Source organism: Salvia splendens, chromosome 10 (genome assembly GCF_004379255.2).
Source record: "Salvia splendens isolate huo1 chromosome 10, SspV2, whole genome shotgun sequence".
Lineage (NCBI taxonomy): Eukaryota > Viridiplantae > Streptophyta > Magnoliopsida > Lamiales > Lamiaceae > Salvia > Salvia splendens.
The window spans coordinates 9,262,989-9,268,346 of NC_056041.1; the positions used below are offsets into that span (position 1 = coordinate 9,262,989).

The window sequence follows — 5,358 nt, forward strand, 5'->3', positions numbered from 1 at the left end:
TTTCGGATTATTGTGATTAGAAAAAGTCTCTTTAATTTGGTGGATTATTTCATAATTATTGTATATAGTGAATTTTTTGCAGTGCTACGAAATAATATACTCCCTCCATTTTGATGTAGCTGAGTCGTATTCTTTTTGAATTGTCTCAAGATAGTTAAATCATTTTCATTTTAGACAAAAAGAATACATTATTTTTTCTCATATTTTTCTCTCTTGTTCCTTAAACACAAATTTCTTAATTCACGTGTCCACTAAAAGTGTTTCAATTAACTCGGAACAGAAAGTATAGTACTTTCAAATAATCTGAAATTAATTATATGATATGTGAGAAAACCGAAGTTGTGGAAGGTGGGGAGTTAGAAGCCTATTTGAAATCTCACCAGTCAGTCAAAGAGGTTTGAGCAATTATTGAATTAGTTCACATGAGCCATGTACAATTTAAATTCAATAAATTTCAAATTTTGCCTTTAAAATCTGGCAGACCATTATGGAATTAAGTCTCGACGTACCTCTTTCCACATCTTCATCTCTGCTTATTAAATCTAAGCCAACACCACCAATAACGTAGTTTCATTGCCTGAAGCTAATAAGTTTATCAATACAACAATTTCTCTCTCTCTCTCTCTCTCTATATATATATATATATATATATATATAGGAGCAGAGAAGCCGCCATTGGAATATGAAAAAGGGTGAGTGGTTTTCATGCTTAATTTGTCTGTTATTGAACGTCTCCCAAAACCCTAATTTCATTCAATTTCCTCTTCTTCTCCTTTTCATTTTAGCATATACATACTTGATTTAATTAACTAATTATCTCAAATTGCCACAATGAATTATTGTATTCTTTGAGTTAAAACTAAGTCGTTAGATCAATACGAAGGGGTGATAATTATAAGAAAGTTGGGGAGTTAAATTCCCTTCTATGACTTTTGTATTTTGGTATTTAGTTACAACTTGACATGCAAAGATATGTCACAATAATCCCTCCTTTTAAGGTATATGTATAATATATTACTAATACTTAGTGAATTATAGCGGAGTGGCATCATTTATCATGTACCCCGGCCCACAAAATATTTGTAGTACCTATTTATTGCTTATAAAATAAAAGGGCGTACTATCTCAACATAAATAGCAGTCCTAAATTATTTTAAAGAAAACGTAAACTTTAAATTATGTGTTAAGTTGGAGAATAATGAAAACATAGATTAATTTCTAATTTGGTGCAATTTGGGGTAGAATGGGTTGGTGAAAATGTGAATTAAAAAGGCATAAATCTTCACCAGTCGGTCAAACCTAAAGTCACGTGTGAGAGCATAGATTTTAATCACTTTGATTACTTCCACACGAGCCAAATATCTTTGGAACCTTTATTTGTGTGCCTATAAATTCCACTCATCAACAATCATCATGATGCCGCCTCTGCATCCATGACTTTCTCTTCTCTTTTCTTCAATTCTCCATCTCCCTCACACAAACACACACATCTTATCTTGATTACTTCTGATCTTGCACAAGCTTATAGCAACTTCCATAAATTTCTCAGTTTTTGTTGAATTTTAATTTATTATCTAAGGTTTGTGCTCGTCATATTAATTAGGGGTTTTCACGGTGAGAAGATTGAGATGATGATATGGATTGGTGAGGTGAAACAAGTGATTTCCATAATATTCTTGTTAAGTGAGCTGTCGCCTTTTGCAGTGTGCCTTTGCTTCATTGTCTGTTCGACCTTACAAAACCCTAGCTTCTGCGCATAATATTTTGATTCGTAAGATTTTTATATGTTAATTAGACCACATGAATGACTGAAAATTTTAAAATTCTTCTAGAAATATCCATGAAATCTCAAATTATGAATGATCCTTTTGGAGAATAGAGTTTGTGCAAAACAAATATTCCACCTTTGATTTTGATTACATGATTGTTGAGTATATATTTTAAACGATCCTTAATAAGTTTTCCTATCCATGTTTCGCGTATAAGATAGAACTTTCAATGAAAATATATTTAGTTATATAATAACCAGATTTCCTACATATCACCTTATTTTTGTGATGGTCATAGGTGATTGAATTAGTAATTTCTCTTGATATGCATATAAATAGATGTTGATGAATGATGCCATATAATGAGTCATAAGAGAATGTATAGATATTTATAAAGATGATGAAATGAGTATAGAAGATTTAGGAACTTGTACTTTCCTGAGATTGCGCTGATCATATTGGTAGCTGCAACAGATTTAGGTTGCACCTTCAGTCCTTCTAGTCTTGAAACTGCTGCATTAATTTTTTGTCATCTACGTTACAAATCCAACTGTAATTCTCACTTTTTACCAAAAAAATATACGTGACAGTACATATGGTTTGGTGTACAGTATGGGTAAAAATAAGTGATTCTTTTAATAATCTTTAAAGAGGGGGACCATGGATGCCCATTGCATATTATTGTTTGAATTTAAGGTAGCAAACTCTATGGCAGTGTGTGTGTCAGTCTATGTATCTTCAAATTTGCAAAGCTTATGATAAACATATTTGGTGGTCGACGTTTTAATTAGTCTAAAGTTTTTGTATGATGTGAGACATGAGATTGAAATTAAAAGGATGTTTAGTTAGGATTAGTTTAAGGTTGAACAGACAATGAAGCTAAGTTATACTTGCAACTGACTGCTTGCTTGCCAAGGCTAAGCATGGGAATCGATTTTTCAGTTGCACCGGAAAAGGGAAGAGATTTGTAGCTTCAATAATTTCTTGTATATTACTCTCCATGTTCTTAATCATCTATTTGCAGGGCATAGAATTGCTATCATTGAACTTGTATTTACAAATAATTTATATACAACTCAGTTTGTGTTCCTTAATATTTATTCTCTCGTACCTAAAAAATAGACAACATTTGAAACGATGCGGGTTTTAATGTAGAATTGATAAAATAAGAGGGAGATAGAAAGAAAAAGTGAATGGAGTTGTGTTAGTGGAGAATGAGACCCACCTTGAAAAAATTTCCTTAAATAAAATTGGTTTTTTTTTACTTTTAATGGACACTCCAAAATGGTAAATGTGGTCTATTTTTAAGGGACGGAGGAAGTATATTTCACGGTGCTTTGCTTCAACAGTTTCTACGTCAATTAATGCATGTGATGTCCATAGCGTGTATATTAAGGGTGTGTTCACTTTACCAGAAATACCAAGAAATGAGCCTATTTCTAAAGTAATTCTAATGTTCACCTTATTTGTTTAAATTCTGCAGAGCCTTAGAAAAGCAAGAAGCCCGCACTGTTTTCAAATCTCTTTGTTGAGGTGGTTTTCATTTCTGAGAGCTGAAGTGACGGCCAGAATTGCGTGGGAGATTACAATTATACCCTCCAGATTTTTGGGTCAATAATGTATTTTACAAATTGGAACATGGGTATTTGGGTCAGAACCCTATTCTTTGATTAAAATAAGAATTTCCACACTTTCCAAACCAACACCAAATCTAGGGAACCGAACGCTAGTATATAGACTCAATTATGTGAGCCCTACCATGACAATTCAGACCAAGATATATTTCTATGCATTTCATATAAAGATTTGGTGCACGACTCTGTAGCTGTTACTGTTAGCCGTTTGCTGTGGGTATATGGAGTACTCCTATAATACTACTCGTTATTTATATGCAATAGTTTGTTAATTATAAACATGAACTAATACACGCAACTACAAAACTTTTTGACATAAATTAGAGCCAGCCAGGCCTAAAAAACTAAGCATGGTAAAAAGAAGGCGAACCCTAAAAATTAGCGTTGGTACCATCCTAGTACTATTAGTTTATATTTATTGGGAAGGTTTGGTAGGTGATGAATCCGCGAGTTTCTGATGTTGGTAAATGCTGGTAGAGAATGAAAATGCAGATCACGACACAGAGAATTTACGTGGTTCGATTTACTGAAGTAAATCTACGTCCACGGGAAGAAGGGAGGGCAAGATTGTATTGCTTGATCTGGGATTACAGCTTACAACACAGACTTGCTATATGATATCGTATCTCTAGAGAGCTTAACCTTCTTCTATCTGATCTAAGTTCTATTTATACATTGAACTAAGATCGTGGCTAGCATCACCACTAATGATGGTTGTGGATGTCGTGGAGGTCATGGAGGTCCTGCATGTAGCGTAGGTCATGGCCTACGATCGTGGCCTGAGTTGACACCACGTGGTAGTGGGTGTGTTGGAAGTTGTGGAAATCCTGCATGGGTCCACTAACTCCTTGTTCGGTCGAATACTGAGACCGAACTGCTTTGGTTGCCGATCTGAGAGTAGAGCTTGATGCCGACCTGAGAGCAGAGCTTGATTGGTTGGCTTTTACCGAGCTGTAGGCTGAGGCCGAACTCTTACTGAGACCGAACTGCTTTGGTTGCCGATCTGAGAGTAGAGCTTGATGCCGACCTGAGAGCGTGATGGTTGGTTGGCTTTTACCGAGCTGTAGGCTGAGGCCGAACTCTTTGGTAATGCCGAACTCATACTCTTCCTTGGGCTTTGGGCTGATGGGCCGTCACTGCTGTTGGGCTTGTTTAGTCCGTACCCCATCACTACCCCCCCCGAAAGACGAAGTGAATCACTTCGGCGAAGCGAGTCACTTCGGCATTCTGGATAAAGGTACGGGGGAGGCTGACGTCAGGGGACGTGCCTTGCACGTGACTGCATTAAATGCGACAGTAAAATCCGGCCGTTGAATCCCGAAAAGGTGGGATTCGAAACGGTGCGACGATTTTGAAATCTTCGCCGAATCTGATAAATACCTCCTTTCTTCATCATTGAAGCACTTTTGCGACTGCTTCTTCTGCACTCTATCTCCTTTGCGTAAAAATTACCTTCCGCTTTCAAGAATTTCTTCAGAATTTCTTCAGATTTTGCAAAGAGTAAGAACCATGTCTTCTTCTTCTTCTTCCGAGTTAGGTAGCGGTAGGAAAGGGGGCAAGGGGTCTTCTAGCCGGAAAGAGTCCGGAGAGAAGACTGTAGAATACTTTCACAGCGTCTTGAGTAAGGACACCGTGATATCTCTACACGAAAAATATCTTCTTCCCGGGGGGAAGGCGGTGGTTCCCGACGATGATCATAGGGCTAACGACCCGCCGGAGGGTTATGCCACCGTTTACGAAGCCTGCTTAGAATGCGGGCTTCGTTTCCCTCTTCCCCCACCTTTTGTAGAGCTTCTTGATTTTTTTCAACTCCATTTAGGTCAGGTGACTCCGAATTCTTGGAGGCACTTGTCGGCTTTTGCTGCCGAACTCCGTAGGCTAGATAAGGATCTGTCTCTGCGGGCAATCCTTAATTTTTTCCAATTTAAAAGGAAGGGATCTTGGTTTTACTTGAT

At 37.0% G+C, this 5,358-nt stretch overlaps 1 long non-coding RNA gene across 1 annotated transcript; it reads left to right on the top strand.

Moving 5' to 3' along the window:
- Nucleotides 1–507: 507 nt before the first annotated feature.
- On the top strand, nucleotides 508–3,605 carry LOC121750125. The gene is made up of 2 exons (XR_006039818.1): nucleotides 508–3,166; nucleotides 3,253–3,605. It is a non-coding gene; the product is annotated as an uncharacterized LOC121750125 (long non-coding RNA).
- The last annotated feature ends 1,753 nt before the right edge of the window (nucleotides 3,606–5,358 follow it).